A 19,990-nucleotide genomic window follows, 5' to 3' on the forward strand; every position below is an offset into this window, starting at 1 on the left:
GTCTTCGTTGCTGCATGCGGGCTTTCTCTAGCTGTGCCGAGTGGGGGCTACTGTTCGTTGTGGTGTTCGGGCTTCTCTTGTTGTGGACCATGGGCTCTAGGCATGCGTGCTTTGGTAGTTGTGGCACACGGGCTCAGTAGTTGTGGCTCACGGGCTCTAGAGCGCAGGCTCAGTAGTTGTGGCTCACCGGCTTAGTTGCTTCACGGCATGTGGGATCTTCCTGGACCAGGGCTCGAACCCATGTCCCCTACATTGGCAGGCGGATTCTTAACTACTGCGCCACCAGGGAAGTCCCTCCTTGATTCTGAAATGTCAGCTCTGGGACAAAGCCACTGGCTCTGCTTTCCCGAATATACTCAGCCCTTACAGTGAATGTAGCACTTTACCCCAGCTTCTCCTTTAGCAGTTTCAGTGAAGCTATTTTTTGATGCTGTGCCAAATGTGTGTTCATAGATTGCAGCCATGGCTAGGCTGTTGGGAATGATAAATCCGTAAGCTAAGAGGATGGCTTGTGCCCATCAGGGCTCTTACTTACGGCTTTTTCTTAGAAACACAAAATGGCTTAAGAAAACTAAGAGTGGAATTGCAAAATTCAACCTATTTTTCGTTTTTTCAGATAGCTACAGTGTTTTAGACACAGAGCTCAGTCACCGATTCAACAAAATCTTAGTAAGTGCTCATTATGTGACTGGTGCTATGCTAGGTATTGGGGTATCAAAGGGCAGCAGAATAGATATGATGATGTCCTTATGAATCTGTAAGTGTAATGAAGGGAGTGAACATGAAACCACCAAAAGCTGTAGAAGAAAAGTACAGGGTATTGTGAGAGTTGATGTTAAAGGGACTTGATTTAAGCTGCAGAGGAGAGGAACCTCGAGGAAAGGCTTTCAGAACAAGGAGACATTTAGGTGATTTGTGTTTCCAGAGCTCCTATGTGGTAAATCACAGCGTGTTAACATTTCACCTGCTTTTAGGTAAACGTTTGGGCATCTTTGGTATTTTGATCAAGAACCAAGGAACACATGTACTTACTTCGTATCACTTAACATTAGCAAAGTCAAATGGTGAATGTGCCACTTTTCCATAGCCCTGCCTGCCTGGGAAATGCCTTTCCAACATGGAGCTTAAATGTGTAGGAATGTAGCTTTGATGTGGTCGGGGTTAACATATTGGAATTCTAGAATCGTTCTTCATAGACCAGTTTCTTCCCAGGCCTGGAATCTCACCGTTGCTCCCTTGGAAATAGTGCTGAGTCCTATGAGCACAATTTTCTCAGGGACCTTTGGTTACAGAAAAGTTACAGGCCCACTTGTCAAAATACCAAAATTCCAGGATTCTGTGTTTGTAGTTAGTAAAAGAACAACCTGAAAGAGGAAGTGCTCTTGGTTCACAGAGGGGCCTCTAGGCACTAGTCTTGGTCATTGCAGCCAGAACACCGAGCCTTATTCCAGGGCAAAGTATGTGGAGTGGACACCTCATTACCTAGAAATCCTCTGTGGTGAGGACTCTGTACATCTGCTTCCTTTGCTCCCTAACCCAGCTCCCAAGTGTTCTTTTATTCACATGTTACATTAAACTATCTTGTGGAACTTAGATGAGTAAAATAAGAAGACAGCGTATATCCTGTTGGCTTTTGTATTCTTAGGAGACTAGATGCAGCCACACCTGCATTCCACCCATCAAAGTACAAAGTGCAGCCAGCCAGGTCCCCTCACTGACTGTGACGCATTTCCAACGTAATGCATAATTGTCTTCGAGACCTTCCGCATCTGTCGTGATCTTGTTTTTCCTTCGAAACCTGCAGTTCTGAAACAATTTAATGTGAAAACGGACCACAGCTCAGTGGAAAGTCAGCCTGGCCACTACCTGGGGCTCTAAGGGTTTCTCAGATATAAAGAACTCTAAGATGAAGGAAGCCAAGTACATCTGTGGCTGCAGCCAGTGAGGATGGCGGACAGGAGGGGAGGCCCCGTCTATCAGGGTGAGTGGCCACGTGCAGGGCGTTTGTCTGGTTCAAGATTGTCACAAGGGCCATTTGCTCAAGACAGCTGAGTTTAGACTGAGGGTCGCTCTCCTCCTCTGCTTTGCCGCACCCCCAACCCCTCCTTTAAATGATCAAATTTGGTCTTTATCAGCCTGCCTAGGCTCTCAAGTGAGTTGTTCAAGCCATGGTTAACTCTCAGATGAACTAGAAGCAAGTTAAAGCCAGGACCTTGAACCTTTAAAAAAATTTTTTCCCCGAATGTCTTCTATGGCACTTGTTGTACTTAACAGGCACCAAGTAAATGTCTGGCTGATGGATTGAGCTCTCTGTGACTGCCGGAGTCCACAAGGCTTTCAGTGAATATCACGGGTTGAATGTTGTTTGTCAGAAAAACAAATGAACAAACAAAAACAAACACAGCTCTGAGGTTCAGCTCAAGTTTACTTCCTCTGGGAAGGAAGCTTGTGAGACTCATCTTCCACTGCTCACCCCACCCATCCCTGGCTCACAGCAGAGGTGTGTCCTCTCTCATCCACATTCCTCGTGATGTCGTAGTGTGGATGCTTGAATCACAGCCACTTGGTACCCCTGACACTGTATTGGATGGATTTATTTTCATGTCTCTGATGCCGCATTAGTCAGTGAGCACTTTGGAGACAGAGCTTACACTTGATCCATTTCTCTAGTCCCAGGACAGTGATTGGAACACAGAAGCAGCCGGATATATAGTTATAAAATCCATACCTGAATAGTAAATAATAAACATGACAGTGATAAACACCTTCATTTACCTGTCTAGCTCAATCTCATTTCTCTAAAAGGGTGTGCCAGGTCCACAAAACAAGGCAGATAACAATGAAGGGTTTTCAAGGCAGGAAATGGAAAATGAAAGTCTGGCTTCTTCTTTTCCTGCTTTCTGAAAAGCCACAGCACAAGTCACGTGAATAAAAGACATAAATGTCAGCGAATGGATTTATTGGTGGTAAGCATTCCAGCTTCTCAGTGCAATGCGCCAGCATTAGTAGTTGGGCAATATATTTCAATGACTGCTTCTAGCATACAAGTGTATATTTAGAGATGGGAACACAATAGCACTTAAATAATTAATAATAAATAATTAATATATTACTCCAGAGAGATTGCTTCTATTATTTCTGCCATATTGGTGGATTCCACTTATCTTTTCAAAAGGCTTTATGGGACTTAAGAATCCACCTGCCAATGCAGGGGACACGGGTTTGAGCTCTGGTCTGGGAAGATCCCACATGCCGCAGAGCAACTAAGCCCGTGCACCACAACTGCTGAGCCTGCGATCAACTCCTGAGCCTGTGTGCCACAACTACTGAGCTCACGCGCCTAGAGCCCGTGCTCCACAACAGGAGAAGCCATTGCAATGAGAAGCACACGCAACACAATGAAGAGCAGCCCCTGCTCACTGCAATGAGAGAAAGCCTGCGCCCAGCAGTGAAGACCCAATGCAGCCAAAAAACAAACAAATAAATTTATATAAAAAAAAAAAGGCTTTATGATTTGGGACCAGCATAGAGGGAAATGTGCATTTCCTTTGAAACAGTTTTTTTCCTGCATATCTAGTGAGACCCCTTTTAGAAACACACACTTTGTATTTATAAGTTCAGGTATCTATATGGTGAACATTTTCTTTAATTGGAATACTTTATGTAAAGTCCTCAAAAAGGTGTGTTCAAAGACAGAAAGCCTTGCTATTCAGAGGATTGACTTTTCCAAAGCGACTCATTCATATTATTGACTTTTTAAAGTGAAGATTCCCTAAGTATTTGTTCAGCCCTGCAGATTCTGAAATCACAGGAAGAGTGCTGTACATATATGCTTTGTGATTTTACTTCTTGAATTCCGTCCTAATTCAGGTCTGGGCATATTTTGGTGGAGTTGACTAGGAGAGAAAGATTTGGTCGCTCTGGTTTGCCCTGGGCCATCTGAACAGCTGTGTCAGCAGCAGGTCCTGGAAACACTGGGCTCACTGAATTTTGGATGTCATTCAAGAAGCAGTGTGACTCCATGGCAGGATCTCACTCACTGCCTGTTAACTGTTCCTCTGTGGGCACTCTGGAAGTCAAAATTCAATAGGAAGGCCACTTGAGAAATGCTTTTAATGAACTACACAAGTCAGTCGTCTGAAGAGAAGGCCGGTTCTGGTACAGCAATGACACACGTTTCCTCACACCAGTGCCAATTACAGGCCATAGGTATATGACAAGAAGGGGACACAGCTGTTGCAACCACAGCTGAATTATAGCGACCGACAGAAAACACACCTGGAAGTGGGTGTTTTCTCTGTGAAAAGCAGAGTGCAGCCTTCCATGCTCCACAACACCCTTTTCAAGTGTCCTTTCCATGAACTCTCCAGATGCTTTTATTTTCAATCATTGTTTTGAATTCACCAACCTAGTGATTGTTTGATTATCCTTTTTTCTTTTTTTTTGGCTTCCTTTTGGAGGATGAAATATTTAAGACTATTTTTTTTTTTTTAGATCATGCATTTGCACAACTTTTGAATTCTTTGGAAATAAAATTACTCTTAATGAAACATCTGAAAACATGAACAGTGAACAAGCAGAGTTCTCTAGAATAATGGTGCTATTGTTAGGTGATTGAATACTTGGGAGATTAATATCATGGTGTACTGGCATATTGGTTAATTCTAGCCATAATTTAACAGTAAAACCTACTTAGGAAGGCAGGAGGCTGAACAGCTTGTCAGACACACACACACACACACACACACACACACACACAGAGCTCACACAATGACAAATTAATCACTGTTTATACACAGACAGTGTTGGCCTTATTTTTTTCATAATCTGTGATTTAGGTAATAACGGCACTGTAATTTTAACTCTCTGTGCAGTTTGAATGTTGCTTAATTGTTTTATTACCATTGTATTTAGTGATACTAATGCAGGGTGCCAGCGGAATTTGGCTCTGTGTCCCTAAGTCTTTATTTACATAAGGCTGGCATTGATTTAGACTTGATAACACAGATCCCATTGCTACTAGATTACTCTCAAATTGTTTGACCAAAGGCTATGGGGACATTTTAGGCCAAGTGAAATATAATTAAATTTCTGAAGAGTTTTCACATTCTCTAAGCTGGGATTTTCTTTTCTTTACAAGTTTTACAAATTTCCCCAGATGAGACCAAAGTGCCTTTTGCTGCAATTTTGACATGAGTTGTCTGCATGTATTAGCTATAGACTATGAGTACATGGCAGATGACAGTGTACAAAATCTTGCAAAAGGAGAAGAAAACCAGAGCCTCAAATAAAGTTCAAATCTACCTTTTTCAACTAGTCAGCTTTGGCAAAGGCAGAGTTTTGGTAACTGGAAAAGTTACCTTGAGTCTTAATAGAAAGTTAATTTCTTTTAACTCCTAGGTTCAACAAAAATGCATGGAATTTCATGACTTTTGTGTGTGGATGTCATTAAACTGTGTGTTTACGACAGTGATGTGTATATGAAATCCTTGGGGATCTAGTTAAAATGCAAATTCTGATTCAGTAGATCTGGAGCTGGGCCTCATGTTTTGCATTTTTAAGAAGCTGAAGGTGATGTCTGTGCCGTGTTCCATAGACTGTACTTTGAACAGCAAGGTCTCAAGTCAGGAGAATTAAGCATGTGACATCTTTGGTAGGTGAAGAATTAGGCTTCAAAAATATGTACAGATGTGAGACTATTAACTTAAGGAACTGAGAGTCTAGCAGGGCTTTTATCAAGGAAGAGGAATAAATATTGTTTTACCTCTTTGCCTTTTAGCTAAAGTTTAACCTTTCAAGGAATGCTATGCATACCTTCAGCTATTTTGTTTCTCTACGTTAATGTGGCCTTGTACCTGTATAATACAGAAATAGGTATGACAGTGGAAGCGACTTGAGGGTCATAAAAGATCCCATAAATTGGGTTGCTTTTGCTGAGTTTTTATTTTAAAATGAGCTTGAGTTGGCCAGCAGTCTGCATGCTACATTGTTGATGTTCTTGAAATTTTCCATCCTTCAGAAGGGAGGGGTGGACCAGAAATCTGCATGTTCTTTGGCTTCTGTGGTGCCAGATGCCCCAGAAGGCTTGTGACTTGATAAAACATAAGCTTGTTTAGATAACCACACACAAGACCCATGTGTTACGTCCCGAAACCTTGGCTTTTTATATGGCATTACACTTGGAAAACATCATGTGGCATTAACCTAATCTGGAATAACCTAAATGGCTGATCCTGAGAACTGGGTGAAATACAGTAACTTTGTAGGACTTGGGTTTTGGGCTTTTCAGTATAGAAAGTACTCTAATAGCTTATGTAATATTTGAGAGATGACTGGAAATAAGAGGAACATTTACTTCAGCTCTTAGTTTTGTCTCTGTGGTAACACCAGAAGACTTAGTTTTATTTTGACTGTCAACTACTTACTACTGGGATTATTTGAAAACCCTCTTAAGTAGTTTATTTTGTAGGGCATCAGTTTTCTAAGCTACAAGAGTCTTCTCCAGACCTAATGTAAACTGCCTCAAATTGACCAAAGTCTTGTGGAGACAGAACCTTCTATGCAGTATTTGGAAACATGGGTGCTCTCTAGATAACGTCATTTTGAGTTGCTGGCATTGCCTGTTTTATATTCAAGACACACACACACACAAACACATATACATACATACACACACACATACACACAGATTCAAGATCCTACTTCAAATCATGGTGAATTATAGAGACATAGTGAGACAGAACATTACAAACATTTACCTCTTTTAAAAATCAGACCATGAGTTGGATGTAGTTCATGACGCAATAAAGTTACAGTATATTGATTTCTCATAAATAGCAGGAAGGCATGCCTGGAAACCTGGCCTAATTTAGTCCATCACGTTTCATTAAGGCACTGTTTACTAATCTGTAAAACTTAGACATTTTACTCATAAAGAATGATAATATTTTAAAATCAATAGTTTGAGAAATATTAGAGAAGCCTGCAACATGAAACATTGGTAGGGTTGTGGAGAAACCAGTATTCTGCGGGCGATACACCACTTTGGGAAACAACATGTGTTCTACATGCCTCAGCTGTTCCCCTCCCGAACATCTGCACCAGTGAATATGAAAATATTAATGATAGCAGTGTTCATAGTGTCAAAAATGAAGGGATGTGTATGGATAAACCTAAGTGAAAATAGATAGGAACTGTGATAAACAATTGTGAATTACCTGTTCAAAGGAACACTCTACCCCAGTGAAAATAAAAGAATCCCAGTCCCTTGCACCAGCTTGATTGAATTGATGATTTAAAATGTGAAATAAATGAGGTGCAGTAAAACATGTAAACTATAATTCATTGAAGTAAAGTTCTAACATGAGTAAAACAACCAATATATATCATATAATATGATAAAACAGTAGAGAACAACAAGGGGTACTTTATTAGAGAATACAGGGGAGTGGTTATCTATAGAAGTAAGTGCAGGAAATGGGGTTAGAAAGAGGGAAACAAAGTATTTGACAATTATAAGCAATAATTTATTTCTTCAGCTCTGTGATATATGTTTATCTAAAAAGTTTTTACATCTTTTCCATGTTATAAATAATCTCACATATTCAATACTCATTTATATATAAATACTTATTAATGTATTTATATAAATTAACATATAATTAATATATTTATTTATATAAAATAATATATAATAACAGATATATATAATATTATGTAATTCAATGTATAATTAAAATAAACACATTTATTATTTTCAATCTGAATTATTAAAAATTCAGTATTCTGAATTCTAACACAAACAAAACAAGACAGGGTTATAAATAAACTAATATTAAAAAAAAATTCGTGACTATCCCCAAACTTTTACCTTTTGAGTAAAATATAGAAAATGTCAAAAAGCAATGCATTTTTTAAGTGTTAGAAATGTCTGTTTGTCTTTAAACTGCAGTTTGATAGTAAATACTTTAAAATACTCAGCTATCATAGAATAGGAAATTGAAACTTCATGGTTTCAAAGATTCTTTTGAGTGTTTGGAAGGCCTGTCCCTTATGTGCAGTGAATGAATTTTCTCAGCATAGCGACAACTTGAAGTAGAAATATTAGCTATCGCTCAAACAAGATTAAATCTTTTCTCTTAGGGACTCTGCTGTAGGGGCTGTAGGAAGAGACCTCTCTATAAGTGCATGTACACAAAGACACACATAGAAACACACAGATCTGTATGCTTTCTAATGTTGCTATTTTTTTGAGAAGCCTGTAATTTACAGGAGGAAGCAGTAAATGTTAACTCAAAAGATACGTGTAGGAAAATCAGTTCTAAAATAGGCAGGAGATCCAATGCAGCGGGCACGTGTTTGATCCTTGGTCAGGGAACTAAGATCGCACATGCCACGTGGCACAGCCAAAACATAAAAAAAAAGAAAAATAAATAAAATAAAATAGCCAGGAGACACATATATCGGCAGGTGTCAGCCATCCACACCTTTATTCTTTTGAAGTTCCTTGATATGATGACATACCCTGAAATGATGATATACTTGAAATTAAAAAAGGCAGTAGAAATGCAGTAAGTGAACTGTAACCCTTACATTCCTGAGGACATCCTTTGGTACTTGGTAACATTCACTAAAAATTAGATAATTAGTTAATTAACTTAATAGTAATAATAATAATAGTAATAATAATAATAAAGATGCCTTTATAAGTGTGTACATTGTAAACAACCTGATGAAGATCACTACTTTTACGTACTTGCTTGTTTGTGTGTGTGGCTTACACTGTTCCAACAATACTGAAATAATTTTTATGTTATATACTACATTGATTTTGGCATTGCTTATACTTAATAGTCATATAGAAAGTCTTTGAAAGTGTTAGTGCTGGATAAGGAATTATGTAAGTGGTGTGATATGTGAAACCCATAAACAAGAAAACCCATATGTAGGAGAGGAAATTAACCTACCTAGCAAGAGTTTGTGCGGTGAGATTATGAATAATTTCTGTCTTTCTATTTTTTTCTACATTTTCCAAATCTGATTTTATGAGATATAGCCCCTCTATAATGGAAAAAATAATCACTTATTAAAATGTCAGTGCTCAAGTGAGGAGTGGGCTGAAGACTGTTAGTAGAATTTCAATCTTATGGGCGTGAAATGTGGCTTTTCATTACATTTAATGTGAAGGAAAGTGGAACCAATTATGTTCCCATGGCACATGAAAGCTCATACCATCTAAACACATCAACTTTTACTTTGGTTTACCAGTGGTTAACTTTAAGACAAAGGGGACAAGAGGCCACCTCCTGAGCAGAATATATTACTTCCTCTTTGTGGGTGAATTTCTATTGAGTAACACACATCTGTAAGCAGGGTACGACGAAATCCACACTAATCCAATTGGGAAAAATCATGTAGCTTCAAAAGGAATCCACCTGGCAATAGAATCAGGCTTATTTGCAAGACATAAATATATGTATGTGGGGATACAGGGCATATGTTATAATATTTTCTTCTCAAAACTACTATTTTTATTGCTATAATGAATTTTATGTCAGGGGCCTTAGTTTGTGTTTTGTTTTGTTTTTTTCCAAATTACTATGCTATGATATAGGTAAAAGTCTCTTTACACAATAAAAATCAATATGTTGCCGATGATTTATTAGCACCTCTATTTGTATTCTGTTTGTATATTTCTTCTTTATTCAGCTTATGCCAAATGGTTCTAAACTAAGGCTCTTAGAGACTCGAAAGAAAACAGTAAAATTCCCTCAGAAAATGGATGGATGGGAAGTATTATTTGCTGCTCCATGTCTGTGTGGCTCCTTTTCATTAGAAATATCATTAACTTCTGCCACCATGCTATTATTTTCTGAATGTTTTATTGAAAAACGCTCTCTAGTAGAAAAGTGCAGTAATCGTCAGTGTACAGCTTCTTGGTGTGTTTTCACAAACTGAACACACCCATGTCACCAGCAGCCAACTCACAGAGCAGGATGTGACCAGCACTGCAAACCTACATGCCGCTTCTAGTTACTAACTCCTTCCAAGGATAACCCCCATCCTGATTTCTAATACATAAACTTATATAAGTAGAATCTTTTAATATGTGCTTTTGCCTGTCTGCTTCATGTTGCTCATCGTTGGAGATTCCTCCTTATTGTTGCTTATGGCCATTGTTTGTCATTCGCATCACGGTGTAGTATTTTATCGTTTGAATAAATCCAATATATTATCCATTATGTTGTTATAAACCATTTTTAATACAAGGAAGAAGAAACACAGCTTCCCTACTAATTTCATATGTTGTGGGTCTTACAAAAAAAAAGTTTCAACTTTGTTTTCTTGTAAGCTGATTTTTTACATAGGAATTAATATCCTCATCATTGTCTATTCAACCACTTTTCTTGAGCACCTATTCTCTGCTGTCTTCCATATGATGGCTGGGTGATACAAACAAGGAGGATGGTTTCTGTTCTCAAGTAACTCTCAGGAATAAGCCTGTGCTTATGTGCAGTGGGAACAGAGCTACAAGGAGAAAGCACCAGGCCCCCTGGGAGAGGGGATGCTCCTAATTCAGCTAAAAGAACAGATGATGACGGAAGTCTTTCTGGAGGAGACACACCGATAGCAGGCAAAGGAAGTTGTGAGTAGAGAGGCAGGGGGAAAGGAAGACAATTCTTGGCTGGCGGAATTGCATTTTAGCAGTGAAGATTCTGGAACCTTCCAGGAGTCAACTTTGGTTGGATTTGGGGGCTCACACTGGGAGATGATGAGATTGGAGACCAGAAAGAGAAACTGAGCTGGCTGTCTTCCCTGACGGATGTAGTAGAAATGAGATATGTAAAGCACTGTGGGGCAAAGAACTGTTGAGCACAAAATTATTCTTGGATTTTTTTACTGAGGTGATACTGCAACCCAGTTGAGTAACATTATACATATAATATAATGAAAGTGAAGAGTTTATTTTGGTGTGAGTAGTGTCTGTAATGGATTCTTAAGGCACAAGTAAACACAGGGAGTAAGAATAGTTAATCAAGCACAATGCATTTGCCAGTAAGTGATTAACTTTGATAAGTTTTTCCTTTTTTAATTTGCACCACAGTTTAGAACAGCTGCTTTTATCATTCCTGGAGGAACATTATCACATCATCAGTTGTTTACTGTGTTACTACTAGGTGTAGATGGTCTGCACCATGAGTGTGTATAAAACATGGAGTCTCCCCTTCAGTATTATGAGACATGATCTGTGCTTACACACAAAATTCATAGTCATAGGTTTTTCAAGAAAGTATGCAAACAAGGCTTTGGTTGTGATAGTATAGATATTATGTTACACTGAGAGCATCTTAAGGGACCTTATAGTGGACATTAGAGACCATATATTCAAGCTTTATTAAATAAGAGTTGATCAGGTAAAAAGAATCTATAAGAAGACATGATAGTCTTCCTGATATGGGGAGCATATTGAATTTTCCTTGCATTTTCCCTTTAGCCCTGAACCTCCCCAAGTGGAATGGACTAAAAAAGTCTCAGAGATGTGTACCTTGTCATGCAAAACATTTTCCCAGTGGAAAGAAAGGAAAGCACTCAGAGGTGTGTGTACACCTGCAGTGATAGTGGGAAGGGTTAAGACAAATGAACAAGCAGCCACTGATAACTGAATGGAGACAGCACTGCACACATTTTGCAGTCTACTCACTTTCTTAATTATGTTTTTCAGAATGTATTTATAATATAAGCTTAAATTGTCTGACTATTAAGTAATTGAAAGATTGAACATCACTCCAGCAACTACTGTTTTGGAGAATCAACTGCTATAAGCTTATTACTAAGCTGGAATGCTTAACATGCATTCTTTTATTGTCTTCTCACTTACCTGGTGTGATAGTTATATATTTTTACATACAATTTTTAAAATACTATGACTAATACAGACAATCTATAAAACAAATAATCTTCACAGAGGTAAATGGACTGCATCATTGATTTATGTTATGAATTATTCGAATATCCATTGGACAGTGAGCTTTCTGCTATGGTAACACAAGGACTGAATCTTTTGGAGTGATACAGAAGAGCTTTATCCAATATTTTGTATTTATATTGGAAAGTTTATAACTTCCTCAACATTTTATGTGAAGAGATTGATGTGTTGACAAAAATGGCTGTGTTCTCATCCACTTGGGTACCTTGTTTTATAAGTTTTGAAATTAAAGATATGAGATTTAAAAGTTGGGCTTGATTTTCATCTTTTCTGCTTCTGGTATGTGTGAGCTTCATGGGACCACTTCTCTCTACATGACATGGTTTTTTCTATTTTTCCCACTGCAAGTTCTGATTCTTTCAAATGAAGCAGTGGCATTCTTGTATTAAAAAAAGCTTAGAGTAGCTGCTCTACTATACGAAATTCCTCATTCAATATATTATGTCAGTTCTTTTTCTTGAGTGTCTTTGTCAATTTAAAATAACATAATGCCATAAAACATTTTACAACAAAGACTTTACAACTATTTCATATTTTGGCTCTTTAATGATGTTATAACTCACTCTCCTTTTGAATGAAATGAAGTGAATGTGCTCAATATAAGATCTAAAACGTGATGTATCACTGTCAGTAGGATATGTGCTTTGTCACATTGCAAAGTGGAAGATATATCTGTGCCTAGATATACTTACTCTCATTGACACTCTGATTGTCTTCTCTGATTTCACAACCTTTAGTACATTCTTGTACAACTGTGACTCTAATGTGAACTGTACGCATAATGCAAAACTAGCTTTGCATCAGAATTTACATTCTGATGTTGGGGATGTGATATATGGTATTCACTTATTTATTCATTCATCCAACAAACAATTATTGAGTGAGCCCTGCATGTAAGGCTAGGGATATAAAATAAATAACACCTATGCCCTACCCTTGAAGAACTCATCTTCAGTATTAGGATGGTCAAAGGTATAGTACAGCACAGTACAATGCAATATTGATAAAGTATTGCATTTTTGTCGTTGACACAATTGATGATACAATGCACTTTCTAATAGAGTTATGCTCAATGCCATGTTGGATCATAACCAGAACTGAAATGAGCTACTTGGGGAAGAGAGAAAAGGCATCAGAGAGAAGATGCCAGTTGAGCTGGAGGAGGAAGGGTAGTGACAAAGAAAATCTGGGTGGGAATTAGAAGGAAGCTAAGTAGCCTAAGCGAAGATTGGGAGCTACTACTTTATTAGTAACAACTCCATCACAGAACTTTCCTGAGAACCTGATTATGTGCTTTGGTACTGAGGGATATCATGGAAACTGAGCATGTGCTCTGAACAGCTGATTCCACTGCTACTAAAACACGGCTCTCAAAATGGTCACATATGCTACATATTTGATGCAGTTTTTTTTTTAATAGTGTTGGGTCAATAGATGATGTCAGAATTTTCAGAATCTGAGGTCTGATGTCTTCCCCAAATAGCAAATGTCAATTCTGCTGTGAAGCTATGTTTTACATTATGCATACAGTTCACATTAGAGTCACAGATGTACTAGAATGGGCTACATGTTGTGAAATCAGAAGCTTCTTTAAGAAAGAAGTTTCTCTAGAAGTGAGTTCTAACAATCTATGATGAATGTCCAACTATACTATGTCCAATGACTTTTGGTCATTTTTGTGCCTTTTGGAGCTGCAGTCATGTCCAACGTGTACAAAAGACTTGCAAATGTTTCTGTGACCCCAGGACTGGCCAGGGGACTGACTTTTACCCAAGTTTATTCATTATGCTTTAAGGACAGTGTGATTATCAAGGAAAGAGTAGGGATTTTGTAGCCAAATGCACCTGAGTTCAAATATAAGCAATGTAACTCAATAGCTGTGTCAACTTGGGCAAGTCACTTAAGGTATCTAAGTTTAATTCTTCATCCGTAAAAAATGAGAATAATAATATCAGCTTATTAGGTAGTTGTGAGAATTTGGAATAAAATACCTAATGCACTGTGTGTAGTGACCAGCATATAGCAAGTGCTCAATTAATGGTATATACGTATTTGTTTGTGTGTAAGTGTAGTTCAGTCATTAGTAGGTGTTTCTGATGTGGAAAAAGTTGTCAGGTTCATAAAATTTACTTAAAAATCAGCAGATTTGCATAGACATTTATTATTCATCCAACTCTGTCCTGGATATTTCAGGGATGTCCACAGAAGCATAAAGCATTATATAGACCCCTGAAAAATCAAGGTCTGGTTGAAGAGACAATCTCATGGGGAACAAACAAATAATACCATAAAACAGGAAAAAAAAATAATAATGCTAGATGATTTTATGCAGGCCATGAGCACAACAGCTATGCAGATTTGGGAGAAATAGCTGGCAGACAATGGGTCAGAACATACATTTTGCCCTGGAAGGATCTATGTTATTTAGAATGAGAAGGGGCAGCTGGAGGACATCAGGGCAACGTCACAAACTGGCACCCATCAAGCTCAGTCTGCCTAGAAGAGTGTTTTCACATTGTTTTATAAAAACTCTAAGACAATCTTGAAAAATTGAGAAATATTGCCTGAAAATCCAGATTTCTTTCAGAGACAATCAGAAGGCCTTGCAACATTTGGATCCCATTCCTTTGTGGTAACAATGGCCAGAGACAGGATGCAGAGCCCCTCCAGCTGGGGCTTGAGTTGTCCAGGTTGTCAGAGTCTCCTCCCTGTACACTCATTACTACCCAACTAGCTTCTGCCCCAGAGATGTTTTCAGAGAAGGGAGAAAGGGGAAAACAGCGAGTTCAACTTTGCTGCATTTTTGAGATGTTGCATTTTGCATTTTGAGATGACCATTCCATCCAAAGGGAAATATCCGATAATTCTAATTTTTCCAAAGGGAAATAATTAATAACTCTAAATATCCAATAATTCTAACTGTAGATTCTAGACTGAGGTTTGAGGGTGAAGGCAGATCTAGAGAAAGAAATATGAGATGGAAACACAAAGAAATGGAAATTCAAAATGTGATAATGAAGGAGATTTCTAATCAATGGTTCTCACAGTGTGGTTCTTGGTTCTAATTTGTGAGCTTGTTAGACATTCACTTTCTTGTACCTCATCCCAAACAATCAAAACTCTGAGGTTGGAGCCCAGAGTTGTAAGAAGCCATCCAGCTGATTCTGATACATGTCCTTTCTGGGAATTAGCAGTCTCATGGATATTGTAGCACTAAAACAAAAGTGAGCTAAGGATTACGCTTGAGGTGCACCCACTTTTAGGAATCTAGAGGAGAAGAAAAGCCAAGTGAAAGAGATAAAGGGATAACTTGTCTGCAAGAAAGGAAGATAAGGACCAGGTTAGTGTGCTGCATGGAACCCAAGGGAAGAATGTTTCAAAATGAAGGTTTTCCAGGGGGTTAAATGGTAGTGAGAAGTCAAGGATGATGATAACTGCTTTTTTTACTTATTAAGAAGTTACTAGTTAATTTTCAGTTATGTTCCAATAATAGAAGTCAGTATTTAGGATGTAATTAGAAATTAAGAAGAAAGAAGTAGAATGAGCAGAGCAATCAATCAAGACCACTCTGTCAAGGAATGAAAAGAGAGAAACTTGATGATAGCCAATGTATAGGAAGAAATGATCTACAAGTGTTCAAGGGAAGGCAGAGGGGAAAGAGCCCTGGTGCTGGGGAAAAAGATTAAGTTTCAGAAAACATAGGTGATATATAGGGAAACAAGGGCACAGACATGGCAGGGATGAATGGGAGTTGGAAGAGAGAAAAGGAGAAGCAATGGCTTCCTTTTTGAGACAGGAGGTTGGCAGGAGGCACTAGAGCTGAGAGGCAGGCCCCATGCTCTGAAGCCTGACAGCCCGGGATTTTGCTTTTGCTACTTCCTAGTTATATGACCTTGAGAAAGTTACTTCAGGTGTTTCTGTATCAGTGTTCTTGTCCGTAACACAGCTAGTGAACACATCCAGGGCTTGTTGTGATGACTAACAAGAGTGGATATACATAGGGAGCCTAGAAGAGGGGCTGGCCCATAAAAGTGTTGTAAAAGTGTCAACTAAATAAAACAAATAGGGATGGACATTAGAGAGGTTTTGAAGGGAGGACCCATGAATCCTGATAGGATCCTTTGCTTTTGGTAAGAGAGGTATTTAAAATCTCTGAAATCTAAAATCCACTTACAGAAGACCAGGATTGGGCCCTTGAAGACCAAACGGCCTTGGAGTGGGATGCTATTGACAGTCAACCATGCATGGATGTACTAGAAGTGGACAGCAGTGAGAACCAAGGAGGGCCAGGGTCAAGATGTGGTCCACCAAGTACCATGACTTGTTGGCTGCTGGCTGGGAGAGGGGGAACTTGAGAATGAGTGGGCCTGTGGTAGTAACTGGAGCAGTGGGTACTGGTGGGAGGTTAGAAGGCAGATGCATATGGAAAGGTAGTGGGGGCTGCATGGAAGGGGCTGAACTTTGAGATCAGACTGAGCAAGGAGTTAGATGTTGCCAGGAGGAAACTGTGTGAGTGGAGGAGAAACTGTGAATTGACTTGGAGTATAAATGAGAGGTCATATGAGTGTCAAAGCCTATGCTTCCTAAGGGGCCTCTGCCAGCACGGAGACTGGCTCTATCAAATAGTCAAGAGATATTGTTGTCCAAGTTATACATGGACATTTGTATGCTACATGGTAAATGTATAGGTAATAAAGCATAAGGTAGGCTTTAGTAAGACAATGGAAGAAATTTCAACGGGTCACCCATTGTACTAGGAAGTTTAGCACACGCTATTTTATTTCATCTTTACAGCCACTAAAAAAGCAGGCCTAGTGATTACACTATACAGATCAGCAAACTGAGGTACCAAGGTGTTGAGTAGTTTGTTTGTTTCACATCCTATGGGTGGTACAGGTCAGATTCAAGTCCATAGTTTTTTTTAACTTCTTATTTTATATTGGACTATAGTTGATTAACAAGGTTGTGTTAGTTTCAGGCGTACAGCAAAGTGATTCAGTCATACATATACATGTATCTATTCTTTTTCAAATTCTCAAGTCCATATTAATTGATTCCAAAGCCTATTCTCTTTCCTCATTAGCAGAACAAATATTAAAGGATGTTAAGCATGCTGAAATGTGCTATGATTGGTTGTATAAAGTACCCAAAAGGATGTGATTTGCCATCCCATTTGTTTGCATGGAAATCTCTTTCTCACAAGCTTTCTCTAAGATGACAGGCTATATACCCTAACTACGTAACATAAATACATAACCTAAAATGTAACCCAAGAGTTAGCAAGTTAGTGATTTTTGTTTTGTTTTGTTTCAGAATTTGAAAGTATTCATTTTCAGTCTAGTATATTCATTCCAGCTTTACATCCATTTCTCATTAAAGAACCAGCAAAGACACTAACAGTTACTAATTGTTATTTGCCTGCCAGTTATTTTTTTCATATTAGTACTCTAATTCAATCAAACTAGGAACTAGCAACTAGTTATTTCAGATGAAGGAAGAGAGTTACATAGATATTGTCCATGTGTTTTCTTTGGACTTTCTAAAAAGTCCCTGACAAAAGTTTCAAAGCAGCTGTCTTTGAGTTGTAAGTTGTCATTATATTAGGTAAATGAAAAAATATTATTAAGCAAAAACTCTGAAAAAATTTGTAGTCCATCTTTTTCAACATAGAATATCATTTGAACAAAAGCAAATGCTGTTTGCAGTTTTGAAAGTAGTTCTCCGTGGCCATAGAAAGTTCCCTCAGACTGTGAATTTTGTAGGTAACAAACCACACATGCTTTGGTGTTCGTATGTCATTCTCTTTCTTGAAGTGGTGGTTCTCATAACACTATCAACAACATCAGCATCACCTGGGATCTTATTAGAGTTGCAAATCCTTCAGACCCACCTCTTACCTGCAGAGTCTGTATTTCTGGGAGTTGGGCCCAGCACTCCGTGTGTTAATAAGGCCTCCAAGAGATTCTGGGGCACATCAAAGTCTGAGAACCATTGTCTTAGAGTTGGTCAGATTGTAAATGCAGCATGACAGCCCTAGGATCATGGTGAACCTATTTGTAGCGTGAAAACAGTAATGTACTAAAGAGTAATACATGTGTCTAAAAAAGAATTTTTTTTTTAGAATTGTTTTTCTTATCCCTAAGAAGTATAAAAAACATTTCTGATTGTCAACATGTTACCCCTTCTTTAAACACTTCCTCCTCCTTGAAATTTTCTTCAATTCTCCCAGCTAGAAACTCTTATTTTGTTTTCTTTGGAGTGTGCTAGTCCGAAGTTGTAAATTAAAAAGGACATTTCGGGCTTCCCTGGTGGTGCAGTGGTTGAGAGTCTGCCTGCCAATGCAGGGGACACGGGTTCGTGCCCCGGTCCAGGAAGATCCCACATGCCCCGGAGCGGCTGGGCCCGTGAGCCATGGCCGCTGAGCCTGCGCATCCGGAGCCTGTGCTCCGCAACAGGAGAGGCCACAGCAGTGAGAGGCCCGCGTACCACAAAAAAAAAAAAAAAAAAAAAAGGACATTTCTGTTTGTGCAATAAACTTGTGACATTTACTTGGTGTGGATTCAAGAGTATGATTATCTCTGGGGGGATAAAAAGAATGCCCAAACTACAAGGCCAAGAACCAGGTTCTAGAGTATTAGTTGTCTGTTCTGGGTGATACTTATTGGCCTCTGTTGTCACACACGTGGGTGACAGAGAACTTGGAGGTGTTAGGTGAGGGCTTGGTGGGACCCACTGCCAAATCACTGTGTCAAGAATTTAAGGAGGTCTCATCTTCATTCCCTTTATCAAAGCTCACCAGACCTTGAATAAGAGGTTATTGTGTTAGTTTGCTAGGGCTGCCATAACCAAGTACCACTTAAGCAACAGAAATTTATTTTCTCACAGTTCTGGAAGCTAGAAATATGAGATGAAGGTGTCAGAAGTGTGATTTCTTCTGAGGCCTCTCTCCTGGCTTGTAAATGGCCATCTCTTCCCTCTGTGCCTTGTGGTCTTTCCTCTGTGCCTTTGTCCTAATTTATAAGGATGTCAGTCATATTCGATTAGGGCCCATGCATAGGACTTGGTTTTACCTTACCTCTTTATTTTTTTTTTCATATATCCATTCTTTATCAAATTCTTTTCCCACTTAGATTGTTATATAATATTGAGCAGAGTTCCCTGTGCTACTATAGAGTATACCTTACCTCTTTAAAGGCTATCTGCCCAAATATGGTTACATTTTGAGGTGTTGGTGTTAAGCCTCAACATATGAAATTTGAGGGGACATAGTTCTGCCCACAATAGTTATTCCTGGCTTTGACCACTTGTTTGTAGAATGAATTTGTTAATGACTCAGAATGTTAATGGGCTGTAGACTTGTTCTCTTGTAGATGGAACCTGGATGATGTGGTCCCTCAAAGAGATAGTCCCACCACATTCCTACTGGATCTCAAAAGCCATAGATATACCCCATTAGCATCCCCAAGTGCCAAAGAATGAATGAGCATTCTAGAAGAAGGCAAACAACCACATTGGCTAAAAGGATAATAGTCCATCCATTAAATAAATGTAATACCTTTGTTCTTGTCTTGGTATCAGTATAGAAGGCATGTGAAAAATGAGTTAGCTGGGAGTTGATTGACTGCAGGAACTATTTTCAGTCTCTGCCTGTATTACCTGAATTAATATACACAGTGGGTGATTCAGTAAAAGGCTTTAAAAAGAAATTCTTTATAGAAAAATCCCACCAAATTGATGTCTTCATAATTGATGAAGAGTAGACCCATAATTGCTCTATTTTCTCCTCAGTTTTGGAAAATAAAAGATTCCATTAGTTTAAATGAGGCTTGTATGTGGAATAATCAAGGGTATCAACAAATGACTCAGATGCTATTTAAGAATAAGAATAAATGTCAGAAAGAATTGACTATTTCTTTAAAAAATTAAATGTAAATATTTTATTGACAAGCTCAGGTAAGCGTATTTTTTAGAGTTGATAGACAACACATGAATTATAAAACTCAG

The 19,990-nt window shown here is 38.6% G+C and overlaps 1 protein-coding gene across 10 annotated transcripts in view; it reads left to right on the forward strand.

Annotated features, from left to right (window-relative positions):
- Positions 1–19,990, forward strand: part of RBMS3 (RNA binding motif single stranded interacting protein 3) — a 723,832-nt gene that overhangs the window by 208,040 nt on the left and 495,802 nt on the right. The window lies entirely within an intron of this gene.

The sequence above is a fragment of the Pseudorca crassidens genome, chromosome 10 (genome assembly GCF_039906515.1).
Source record: "Pseudorca crassidens isolate mPseCra1 chromosome 10, mPseCra1.hap1, whole genome shotgun sequence".
In the NCBI taxonomy this organism is placed as follows: domain Eukaryota; kingdom Metazoa; phylum Chordata; class Mammalia; order Artiodactyla; family Delphinidae; genus Pseudorca; species Pseudorca crassidens.